Here is a 13,872-nt window from a genome sequence, read left to right as displayed (position 1 = left end):
GCCTCCGACCTCTGTCCGTCTCCCTTTCTCTCTCCCTCTGTCAACCTCCTCCCACTGTCCATCTCCCTCTGTCTCCCTTTCTCCCTCCCTCTGTCAGCCTCCTCCCTCCCTCTGCCTGTCTCCCTGTGTCCACCTTTGTCTCCGTCCCTCTCTCTCCCCCTCTCCCTCCCTCTCTGTGTCACCCTCTGTCACCTCAGCCCAGCTTCCTGGGCACACACAGTTTGCAGGTCTTTCAAAGGCCATTGACTTGTTCATGTGGGTTTGTTTCTTCTCTGCAGGCACCCATTGGGCGGAGGGTCTGAGTCTGCGCTGCTGCTGTGGCGGTGTGTGCTGACACTCTTTCCGAGTGATGCGTCTTCATTAGCTGCTGTTATGTGCAAATTGTGCCTTCATACCCATGTCGTCCTGCAACGCGGCCACCATTAGCAGGCAAAACAGTACTGTGTGGGGACACAATGTTTGTATGGCTGTGCCCTAAGCCATATGGGCTGAGGGCATTGTTGTGTGCTACAGAGTTGCTCTATGTTAGTTTTGAGGCCCACCCTCCCGGCATCGGGGACATCCTGTCTTGTGTTGGTGTTTTGTGTGGCCTGTGACTTGGCATGGCCTTGCTTGGGGCATGGGGCATGGAGGCGCTAGTGGCATGTGTGTGTTTTTGGAGTGTGGTTGTGTACGGTGCTGGCTTTGGGGGGGTTGCGTGCATGATTGGTATTTTGGTTGTGTATGGCGTTCCCCCCATGTGAGGTGAGTTGTTTGTGTACTCACCAGGCTCTCGGACTCCTTCTACTCCGTCTACTCCCACCGGCGGCAGCATGGCCATCACCTTCTCCTCCCAGGGATGGTAGTGTACCAGTCTGCGGGGCGGCCCTCCTCTAGTGATGTTGGCCAGGTTGTGCTCGTCCGTCATTTTGCGGCGGACCGTCCTCCTCAGATCGTACCACCTGGCTTTGCACTCATGCCTGGTCCTTCTGGTGGACCCAACACCATTCAACGAATTGACAATCCTCTCCCACATGGCAGATTTTTCGGATATGCTGGTCCGTCTGACCAATGTTCCAAAGAGCTGTGGCTCGACTCTGACGATTTCGTCGACAAGGACCTCCAGCTCCTCCTTTGTGAACTTTGGATTCTTGTTAGTGGGCATGGTGTGGGGTGTGGGTGTGGATGGTTGTGGGGGTGTGGGTGTGGATGGTTGTGGGGGGTGTGAGTGTGGTTGTGCATGTGTGTGTGTGTGAATGTGATGAGGGGGTGTTTGTGATGGTGGTTGTGTGAAGGAGTGCAAGTGTAAGGTGTATTGATGTATGTAGTATGGTGCAGTGCGTTGTCTCTGTGGTCTGGCAGTAGGGGATCTGGTGCAAAGGCTCATGGTTTGTGTGTGTGGGCCCTTTTTATTGGTCCATTTGTGGGTGTGGCTGTGTTTGAACTTTGGGTGGGTGTGTTATAAGGAGTGGTAGTGGTTTGGGCCTCTGTTTAGCTGTTTGTCAGTTGCAGGTCAGTGTATAGGATGTTTTTGGGCTTGTTGGACATGTTTTGTGGTGTTGTGTGCATCGAATTGACTCTCCTTGTGTTTTTTTGGTTTGTCCTGGTTCAGTACGAGTGTTTTTTGCGTCTGTACGGTGCGTACATGGGCCATGTTGTTGTACAGTGCTGTCCTTTGCTATGGCTTAGTACGACTCGTACATGCGCGATGTTGGGTGAGGGTGCTGGTGTAGGGGCCTGGGGTAGGGTGCGTACAGACACGGGCAGGGTGTTGGTCCGCACCGTCCATCGGTGGAGGTGTTTCGCACCGTACATACAGGGGCGGCTGGGTGTACGCTCCGTACATACACTGGTGGGGTGTTGGTACGCTCCATTCATACACGGGTGGGGGTACGGTCCGTACATACACGGGTGGGGGTACGGTCCGTACATACACTGGTGGGGTGTTGGTACGCTCCATTCATACATGGGTGGGGGTACGGTCCGTACATACACTGGTGGGGTGTTGGTACGCTCCGTTCATACACGGGTGGGGGTACGGTCCATACATACACGGGTGGGGAGTTGGTACGCTCCATGCATACACGGGTGGGGGTACGGTCCGTACATACACGGGTGGGGGTACGGTCCGTACATACACTGGTGGGGTGTGGGTACGCTCCATACATACATGGGTGGGGGTACGCTCCATATATACACTGGTGGGGTGTTGGTACGCTCCATTCATACACGGGTGGGGGTACGGTCCGTACATACATGGGTGGGGAGTTGGTACGCTCCATGCATACACGGGTGGGGGTACGGTCCATACATACACGGGTGGAGGTACGGTCCGTACATACACTGGTGGGGTGTGGGTACGCCACATACATACACGGGTGGGGTGTAGGTATGCTCCATGCATACACGGGTGGAGGTACAGTCCGTACATACACGGGTGGGGGTGCGCTCCGTACATTCACTGGTGGGGTGTGGGTACGCTCCATACATACACGGGTGGGGGTATGCTCCATACACACACTGGTGGGGGTTCGGCGCGTACATCCGCGGCCAGAGGGCGTTTGGTGCGTACATGCGGGGGATGGGGGGGGGTTCGGTGCGTACATACGAGGGCTGGAGGGGTGTTCTGCGCGTACATACGGGGTCTGGGGTGGGGTGTTCGGCGCGTATGCGGGCACATGTCTCCATGGTTGCTATAGGAGTTCGGTCCGTTCGGTGTTTTCTCCATACAGTTGTAAAATCGAAAGGACGGGAGTGATCGTACTTGCGCGGTCGGACTTCATTTTTCTGAATCGTACGGTAAATCATCCGGGGATGTGTCAGACACATTTTCCGACCCGAGGACGTGTGGGGAAATGTTCCGGATGTGATTCGTATGGAGTTTTTCCCATGCGAATCGTACTTGCCAGTTTGTACGCTACTTGTGCGATTCGTACGGTAAAAAATCCAGATACGATTCGTACGGGGGAAATTTTTCCAGGATCGGAATCGGCCCCTGTGTCTTAAGTCTTCACCCCAGTCACAAACTGGAATGGGAATAAGCTGCATGTCCCAGAAGTACTTTAAACAATCTCATGTGTGATCCCCCAATTTATTTATTTTAGGGTGGTTGTATAGTGTGCGACTCACTCCCTGAGAAGTATCTCTGCGCTGTGATGCTCACGGCAGAAGAGGGCACTCTAGAACAACCAGGGTTTTAGCATCTTTTTAAAGTTTGTGAAGTCAAGGCAGGTGCAAAGATGAAGCTGGAGTTTGTTCCAGGGGAGGATAGCCGTATAAGGAAGGATCTACCCCCAAATCGAGAGGTGCAGATATGAGGGGTTAGCAGAAGCACTTGATTTGGGGACCTAGTTGTCTGGTGGGCAGGTAGTAAGCCTTTTTCTGCCTACCTTTGCTACCTGCTTTGAGTATGTTATAAATGTGTATAGAAAAGCATTTGGTTTTACCAGGCGCATTCCCACACCTGGTAAAATCGGTAATCAAACTTGATTTTCAAAACATAAAATGTAAAATGTGCACAATTACTTCCCGCATATGTTGAAATGGGGTTCACAATGGGATTTCCACTAAGCGTTTGTGTAGATTGACATGAAACATGAATTTAAGAAACTATGGGGCATATCAACAAGGGTTTTATCTCTGCTTTTTTTGGCTTTAAAAGCCAAAAAAGCAGAGATAAAACTAGCGCCCTATCAACAACAGGGTGCTAACACGCAAATTTGCATGTTAGCACCCTTTTACTCTACGCTTCCCCTTGCATCTCTAATGAGATGCAAAGGGGGCGTTCCAGAGTAAAATAATAGGAGAAATGTCGCTAAGCGACATTTCTCCTATTATCAAGAATGTCGCTAACCCTGTTAGAGACAAAAAAAGCAGCGCTAACCGCGGTTAATGCTGCTTTTTTACGTCTGCTAATTTTCAGACTTAGCCATGATATCCTATGGAGGGAGGATATCATGGCTAAGTTTGCCTGTCCCTATCAACAAGGTACCGTGTGATTATCGCTGGGTTTCCAGCGATAATCTCACGTTAGCCTGTTAGCGTGTAGATTTTTATCGCTATTGAGATAAGCGTTGCTAATAGCACGCTATCTCAGCGATAAAAATTCACGCTAGCCGGCGATAATTATCCTCACGCTAAGAGCGCTGAGCGATAATTATCGCCGGTTGTTGTTGATATGCCCCTATGTATCATAGCACCATACTTTTTAACTAAAACCAGTTTTCTTTGACTACAATAAAACATGTAGAACTTAAAAGATTTGCTCAAAAGCTCCTTGGCGTGACCAACCAAGTAGAACCCGATAAATGTCCTTTATATAAATGACCTCTTCAACCTTAATCAACAATGGGTCATATTTTAATCAAATATGTTCACATTTTCAACTTCTCATTAATTGTAAGAGCATCTATTTCAAACAATTAATGCATTTCGTGATTTAATATCTACGGCAGACTGGATACTTTTAATTTTGCCTGTAAGTGGGCAAGAGTCACACATAAATCCGTTACAAGAGGACCATAGTTTCATAATATTAAACATGTTTTCTGTCTTCATTGATTGCTGTACAGGGTGGCATCGAATCTATCTGGATTGAACACGATTATGTTTGTCAACCAACAAAGTCAAGCAGACCAGAGACTTGACATTTAATTCTCATTTCTTGTAAAGGTCACTCACGCCCAGTGAAAATAGACTTGCACCAGGTCAGGATGCCCCGAACACAGCCTTCTCGAGTGAGTTCCACGAAGGTTAGAATCAATAAACAGATTCAAGCTGGACCTGCACTTAATCCAGAGAATTTTAGGAGAGGCTTATTTACAAGCCCTTTGCGCTGCCGGTGGGTCACTTTTAATATGGGAAAAAGTGACCTACCGGCAGCGCAAGGGTCTTGTAAATAAGTCCCATCAGTTTGGAAAGGTCCTCTTAGCACACAGTGGCTCAGTTCCACAAGCCAGTTGAGTAAAATTTCATATTACAGACTTTTTTTCGCCATTCCCATATTGCCCACTGTAACTTGAAGCCAAATACATTTATTTCTATTTAGTTATAGTCAGAAGGAGTTAAAAAAGGACAGTTGCAGGCTCTTGAATGGGAGTATGGACACATTAACTAGTGACTGGGAGAGCACTTCCTATTTTTTTATGAACAGTTGTTATGTTTTTCAGGGCTGTTTGAGGGGATGGCTGCCAAGGCAATTTACCCCAGGCCCTGACGGTTTTAAGACCCTGCTGTCCTGTATTAAATAATAAAACAGAAGACCTGACTTGTTCCCTTTTGTGGGTCTCAAAATGTTTCTTGCAGTTTCTCTAGAGTACATGGCTTCCCAATTAAGAGCTGCTTCTTGGACCAAAAACGTTAAAAAGGCCCCACGAAAGTTTTGGCCCCAGCCTCCTGAAAGCTGCTGACATACCTGCTTCCTTTGTCAATAGCCAGTGCTAGTAAGTCTGGTTAATTCAGCTCTGGTAATATCTTGAATCCTGATGTGAGAGATAATAAAATAACAAGATTCTGTCTTTTCTAGGGTCAGATGTACCTAGGATAATGTTTACAATTACCAAATAGCGAATGTTTGCAATTTGCTATCTGGTGCTCACAAACAGCTATGTGCAAATATGTGCTTAACAAATTTTGCGATTCCCAGTGGGTCGTAAATAGACCTAACTCATTAATATTCATGAAGTAGATCTCGGTTTGCGACCCAATGGTAATCTCAAAAATCAGAGGTTATGGTGGCCTGCTGGGGTCAGAAGACCACCATGTCTTTGATTGCTTTTCAATAAAATAATTAGTTTTTTAAATAAAGGAAATAGGATGTGTTTCAAAAAGTAAAATTAAAGTTTTCTTTTCATTTTTAAGGAGTAGGCCTTCTCTCAAAAAATGCTTTTGTAAACATTCCCAAAGGGGAAGCGGGGCCCTTTTCTATTTGCAAATGGGTTACAACCTACTTGAAGTAGGTGGTAAAATGTGAATGTTTTGCAACTGCATTTTGGTCGCAAAACATTCACCCATACCACTGCGATTTGGATTTAGGAAGGAATGCCCTAAACACGCCCCTTTCCAATACCGAATTTCAAATCCGATTTGCGATTCGGTAATAGGTTACTGAATCGCAAATAGGGCTTTTTACATTAAAATGCTTTGTTGCCGTCGTACACGGCCTGATTCTGCAAATCGGGTCATTTGCAAACTCAAAAAAGCTTTGTATACCTTGCCCCTAGTTCCTTGCAACATAGTAGAGTGCTTAGCGAGAAGTTTGGTGCACTAAGCCCATTGTTGATCAAACTTTATTGGACATATGCAAAGTCCAGAATCCTGTATTTAATTTTATCATAATGAGGATCTCCTTAATACTTAGTTTATACTGTGATGTGATGCAAATATATTATAACAACAGAGACTATAAATAATTGCAAAATATGTCATTGGACATTAACGATTTGTGGGGTTGCATCTCACAATGTTGAGGTTACAAATATTGACTTGCACATATACTAATCCCACATTATCAGCTTGCATCATAACATCATGGCAAGCATATATAGGTAAGTAGAAAAGTACTATTTTTAACTCTATTTCTACATACTTTCTATATATTTTGGTAGTTGTTATTGTGAGTCGACTTAAGTGTAGGATGATGTTAAAAGCTTCATATTGTGGTAGAAGCTTATTTGATGCAACATGATATGCTTATATGAGATTTAAAGTGCCCACAACACTACAAAAAGTTATGTATTGGTCTTTTGTGGACTTAAAATAATAGTAATTATTTATTAAAACCAAGTTTGATGTTGTGCATTCATTTTTGATGCACATCAACAAGTTGCTATTATAGGTAATATGTTGTCAAGACAAATAAGGAAGTATAATAACAGGAGAAAAAGTTGCATAAGATCATACAAATCTACTTTACTTGTGAGATGTTGCATTAATGGTCCAACATAGGTTTTTCATTTGATTCATATGAACGTGGTGTTTTTCTGCAGGTATCCCTTCAATACTTCTGCCTTTAGCGCAGGAAGAGAGTAGGGGCCAGATATACTAACATTAGGAATCCCGATTTCCTAATTACGATTCTCTTTGAGTTGCAATTAGGTAATCTGTATTCCCAATATATAAAACTCTTTTGCGTTTCATGAGCGATTCCTAGTGAATCGCAAATAGACCCACCTCATGCATATTTATGAGGTAGGGCGCAATTTGTGACCAATTAGGCATCGCAGCCGTCACAGGGATGGTGGCCTGCTTAAGTCAGTAGACCACCATGTCTGATTGCTTTTTAATACATCAATCTTTTTTTTAATGCAGCCTGTTTTCTGTGTAGGAAAATGGAATGCATTTAAAAAGAAAAAATGAAACTATGCAGTTTCATTTTTAAGAGTAGGAATTGGCCCACTACCTGCATTTAAAAAATATTATTCCGTTCTCAAAAGGAAAGGGGTCCCATGGTACACAAAAATACTAAATCACAAACACAAATTGCTATTCGGTAACATGTTACTGAATTGCTATTCGCATTTTGTACATGTGTAAAAGCATTTTTGCAATTGGAAACGGCCAAATTGGTGGTTAACGACCACAAAAATGCGTTATACAATTGGCCTTCGAGGCCAGATGTACATAGGTAATTTTTTTCGATTTCCAAATGGCAAATTTTTGCGATTCCCTATTTAAAACAACATTGCTTTATTAAAAAGCAATCACAGACATGGTGGTTTGCTGACACGAGCAGGCCACCATCCCTGTGATTTTTGTGATTCTCAATGGGTTGCAAACCGAGACCTACCTCATGAATATTATTGAGGGAGGTCTATTTGTGACCCACTGGGAATCACAGAAAGTGTAAAGCCCACTTTCGCACACAGCTGTTTGCAATTTCCAAATAGTACATTGCAAAAATCGTAATCTCAAACCCTCACCTACCTACATCTGGCCCTATGAGCCTCCTGGTAACAGCATTAGAATGTTACATTTGCTGTTGGTGGGCCTTATGTGAAGCTGTAATGGCTGCCGTGCAGTGTTTAAAAAGGAAAAATTGAAGTGCAGGTACTCTGTACCAGAGTACCTGCTTGCTTCTGAGAAGTGCCAGTACTCTCCAATTAAAAGTATTTCATCTCTCTTGAGAAGTGCCAGTACTCTCCCGCTCATAATAAAAAAGTGCCGGTACTCGGTACCGGCCAGTACCGGCCCATTTAAAGCACTGCAGCCGTGAGACTTTCTGTTACGCATGCGCTGCACTCCACTTGGCAGCCTAAAGCACAAAAGTGAGCCATGAGAACAACAGAGAAATACCCCCACTTCCACTGTGTACAATCCTGGCTCGTTCCCTGAAAAACATTAAAGTGATTTGGAATTGTCAACCTCTACATTCATTACTATAAACAATGTTCCAAGAATAGGTTTGAGCAATTACTATAAAAAAAACTTGTAAGCAAAAAAGTACCGTTGTCCTAGGTGCAGCCATCCAGTATGTCCAGCGCGACCCATGACTGCACTCCAACAGCCAATCAGGGTGCTGTGTCCTTAGCTTTATGTTGAATAATACTAACCATCATTTAAACATAGGGGCATATTCTCAAGGAGCTATCGCCGAGTTAACGACACTTTATCGCAGCCAAAGTTGCGATAAATGTATCACCCCATTCACAAGCCGGCACTAACAGGCCACAGCACCAGTTTACCCGCGATAGCAGCCACAAAAAACATCGCCACAGATGACCCCCGCAACTATCACTAATGAGATGCAGAGTAGGCATTCCCGTGCAAAAAGCCGCGACAACACCACTCCACAACATTCTCAACGACCAGCCAGATGGGTGATAAGGACACAAAACCGGCGATAAGGCACGTTAGCAGCAGAAAACTAACACCTGCTCCGACCTGGTGCAAAGTCGGATGACAGCCTGCACCAGACAAGGGAGCCCAGCCCAGAGCCACACCTGAAGAACAACAGGTGCAATGGAGCCACTGAACAAGCGTGCCGGAAACCCAAGAGGGCCACAGCAACCACCGCCACCGCCCCCAGGACCACCCCCCCCCGGGCACCCCCACCTCCCCCGGACCAAGACAAAGCATATCAACGGAACGAAAACATGAACAAAAGCACCCGCCTGATGTCGCACAATTGCAACAACCAACATACATGTGAGCAATGAAATCCTGATTCAAGCATTCACCATTGAAAGACAAAACAAAATGTCACATTCTAATGTCACCAAACGACTATTTTGAAGAGTCATGACGGGGCATCCCTGGACAATCTGTGATCCACAGCCTGCAAGACAATATCCATGAGAAGAAGGTGTGTCAGGCACTCATCAAAGGTCAGGGAGAGAGTGAAAGAGAAAGAAAGAGAGAGAGAGACTGTACAAGGAGGGCAAGGCCAATCGGGCCCTTGGCTCATGCAAATATGCCAACAGCTGCGTGTGTCTCGAAATCTGTGCACCCCAAATCACAGGCCTGGCATCAAAGTCAGCGCGAAGTCCACATCACAATTAAGAAATGCAAGCAGTAGTCAGACTAAAATCAGGAATGAAAGCTCCTTTGTCTCAACACACAAGGCCGAAGTCTAACCGAACCCCCGACCTTGGTCCTGAATGCGGCTGGCACACCCTGCGTGAGATAACATACCAGCCTCCAACGACTCCCACACCACGAACTGTGCTAATGAAACACGAACGTGCCCACGCCCCACACACACTTGTCTCTGCACGACATACACCTGCAAGGGGTGCCCTTGACACATTGGTTAGAAACTACCTATACGTTCAAACGTTGCACACACATACGTTCTCATTGCCCAGAGCGGTGGCAAATCGTCCACCGAACTTCCGCCGGTCTGAAGAGTGCCGGTGCCACGAGACCAACAAACTCAATGGCAGGCATCCCTGGGCACATGCACAACCCCTGTCACGTGGAACGGTACCGTGCATGAATGCTGCATCTGTTGGGATCCCTGCCAATGGCAGTGTTGCGAATCAGTTTCTGTCTGAGTTTCCGTCTTGCCTACGTCACCTGTGTCCAGCCCTGGTTCCACTGTCGATCATGCACATTCGAGTGGCCCATGGAGGTCTGCCTATCCAACGCAACGGTAGCTGAATTAGATTTTGACCTGACAGTGGCCCATGAACAGGAGTGTCATCGGGATAGCCGGGCATGGGATGCACTGATCTTTGGCGTATGTGCTGTCCGTTGCGCAACTCCTCGTGTTCAGTGACCACATCGAGGCGCTCCCCTATTGGGCTGTGTTGCGGATTGGGGAAACGGCGTGGAATGAGCACATCTGCCCGGACCATTTAATAGATTGGCTCACCCTGGTGTTCCTTGAACCCGACAACGACGTACTATTGGAACACATTGCACATGAAGCTGCGCTGGCATTCATGGACGAGTAACTACGTTCTTGCAGCCACATCGGATTGTCACCCACAGCACAGGTCCCAACACCTTGTTGCATTGTGGGAAATGCTCACATATCCCACCACAACAGAGGACATGTCTGCCTTCGTCTGGACTCTGAATGCATGTGCGTGGAACTATGCGTGTGTACACACTTGTCAGACCCTTTCACCTGATCACTGTCAGCAGAGCAGACAGTTGGCGCAGTCCGGTGGCAGAGCACTATGCAGACCCCATGGGCTGTGAGTCATGTCCCCTCACACGGGGCAATGGGCAGACGCCGAACAACACATGACTCATCCAGCAAGGCAAGGTGGGCTGAGACCGTTGCCATCCATGAAGATTGATTTTCATTTTTGCCTCCCCATTTCCTGCACCTCGACATGTTCCCATGCTGCGTGTAAGTGTCTTAAGCATGTTCCTGCCTGTTGTGGCCGTTGCCTTGTCCGTACTGACACGCACATTCCAATAAAGTATACGCAACTCCACTGGTGTCTAACTGTGATGAGTGTTGATTAGATTGACCACACGTGTGCCACAATGAGCATCGTCCCTACACAGGGAGGAACTGACTGATGCATGTACTATGGGGGTGGGTTCCTTTTGACAGCTCCACCTCTATGAGCCAGACATTGTTTTGGGATAGTTTCTGGCCGACCTGTGCACTTACATGTCTTCAGCAATGTGAGTATGGTGTCTAACCTCAGACCATGTGGAGCAATGTTATAAATCATAACAGAATGTGTCCACACAGATGTGTGTGAGTAGGCATGCGACGTGAAGTTCTGTTGTCACATGTGATGTAGGACACCACTTCTGGCCTGCTACCGATTTGGTCATTCCTACACACAGCCCTATTCAATGCATGGATGTGTGCCTACATTGGGGGGTTGTGAGATTGTTGTTAATGTGCAATGAGGACACAGCTAGTACTCACCTTCACAGTCATCCAATTGGCCATGTATCTCAGGGATAAACATGCGCCTTGATGTAATTTACCAGGGTGTACCTTCCTGTGCAATCATTGTCCCTACATCCAGTCATACTTCCATACGTGAGTGAACATAGTCATGACACATCTGTGTGATTTTGAATGTTTTATTCACATACTGGTGAATGATGGAGCTGGAGCTGTACATGGACATCTAAGCCCACATAACATGGAAGCCCAGTGGTGGGCCAACCAGAGTCCTTTGGGGATTGAAAAGTGATTTGGAACAGGGGGAGAGCAGTCCAAAGCAGGATTGCTGTGTAATTGTCCAGCAGTGAAGATATGGCAGTCCGTGTCGGGGTCCGGGTGAATGTCGCAGAGTGTTCCTGGGGGTCAGTGGAAGATGTTGTCCCAGGGCATGATGCATAGGGCAGAACCAGGCAGGGACAGGCCATATGGCGGTGATGGATGTTACTGCCTCTTTCCTCACACAGTAATTACCATCCACATCTTACTCCTCTGATACTTCTTCTGTGTTCGGTGTGTCCGGTGTGTGTGGCGGTGTAATGGCTGCATCACTGTATGCCACTGACACATCAGGGTGCGAAGGTGATGGGTCTGCATCACTGTGTGCCACTGACACATCAGGGGTCAGAGATGTGTGTGTCGAAGTTCCAGCTGCAGTTATCTGGGACTGTCTCAAAAGCAGCAATGGCAAGATGATGAACTGCAGGGCATGGAAGATCCCAGCTACATCTCTCTGGTGTCCAGCCATGGTAGCCATACTTCCAACCTGCATGTGCTCCATGGTCTCCATTGTCCTCCACATCTGTGCCAACTCTGTGCTGTCTTCGTGGGTGCTTGTCTGACTAGACAGTTCTTGTATCCGATTAATGGCCCCAGCGAGGTCAGCCAAGGATTGTCGTGGAGCACGGTGCGGACAGGGGGTGTCCGTTAGTGACTGTACGTGGTCCCTGATGGGACTCGGACACCCACGTATGGCATCGAGTTTGGCTGCCACGAGCTCTAAACCCACCCACAGCTGATCAGCCATCTCCACCTGGCAACCCAACACACGGCATTGGAATTCTATGTATTGTTCGTGGGGGTCCTGGGAGACAGCCGTGGTGGTGTGTGTTTCCTGCTGTGTGGTCTGTGCAGGTGGTGGGGTCACCTCGAGGCAGCTGGCCTGCCCTGCTCCTGGGGATGGTGTGCGTAGGTTGTCCATTAGCCGTTGGAGGGTGTCTTGACATATGTGCAGGGTGTCCTCTTCATCATCGCTAATGAGATGTGTGGTCTGCTCTGCAGGAGGTGTAGATTGTCCCTCTGCAATGTAAAGGGGAGATTCAGGTTAACAGAGTTTCCCATGTATGTTGACGATTTGCATATGTTTACATTCAGACTGCATGCCAATGTACATTGTGACTGTTTTGGTAGAGCTGGGTATTTGATGGCAGACAGTGTGATTTTCGACTATATGATGGATGTGTGGTAGTACCCGTACATTATCATCACACAGTGTCAGGCAATGCCAGATGTGAGTGGACAGTTACAACACACGACATACCACATTGCCGTCATTGCTGACGTTTGGTGATTGCTATGTGTGTGTGCTGCATTGTGGGGGAGTTGCCCCTGCAGCTCTGATTTTGTGTACCCTAATCCCTTTGAGGCGGTGTGCGTTTGAATTGTGTGCTTTTCGGAGGCTGAAATGTTTGCGACTTGGGTCATATGTGCTCTTGGACAGATTTTGTGGCCTTGCGCATTGTTCGTCTGCTGCGTGTATTGGACAGCATGGGTTTTGGGTGCACGTGAATATGTCAGTGTGTGTCCTGCTCCTTTACGAATGTGATCTGCACTGAGCCACCTCCATGTTGATTTGTGCACCATGTCATGTTTTTTGGTTGCTGCCATGCTATTGCGCATGTGCATGGCTCGGTTGTGTCGTTGGTGATTTGGAGGAGGCTCATATGTGCACATGGTGGACGGGGGCCTACTTGGTGTTTTGTTTGTATGTGTGCTGCAGTGTTGCAAGTGTATCAGGGGCATGTTCCACAGTCATTGTGCGTATGCAGTGTGCTACACATGATTGTGCATATGTGCCATTGTGCCCATCTCCCCCCGTCCCCTAGTCCCTGGTGGTTACTCACCCTGTTGCTGTTGGGTCAGGTCATTTCGAGCTGTGTCCATACCGCCAAATCCTGCCACCGTCTCCACACTGATGACTGTGGCCACCAATTCCTCCAGCTCATCCAGCTCCTCCTGTGGCTCAGGACTCCCACCTCCAGTCACCGTTGCTGCCTTCCTGTAGGCGGGTGACGATGGACTGCCATATTTCCGTTTGGGTTGCCAATGCCGCTGTGGAGGTGACGAACAGTTGTTGATGGTGTTGTATTACCTCCATGACGATGATCTGGTCTTCCTGCAGACTGAACCCCGTCTTCCTCTTCCTCTTCTCCTTGCCCTTCCCCGATCAAGGGGTTCCTGGCTGGTCCTCCGTGGGGCTTGTGGGGTTCGGGTTGTCCTCTGCACTCGGCCTGGGTGCATTCATGCTGCTACACAGT

Source organism: Triturus cristatus, chromosome 6 (genome assembly GCF_964204655.1).
Source record: "Triturus cristatus chromosome 6, aTriCri1.1, whole genome shotgun sequence".
Taxonomy (NCBI): domain Eukaryota; kingdom Metazoa; phylum Chordata; class Amphibia; order Caudata; family Salamandridae; genus Triturus; species Triturus cristatus.
This window is presented reverse-complemented; position numbering follows the sequence as displayed.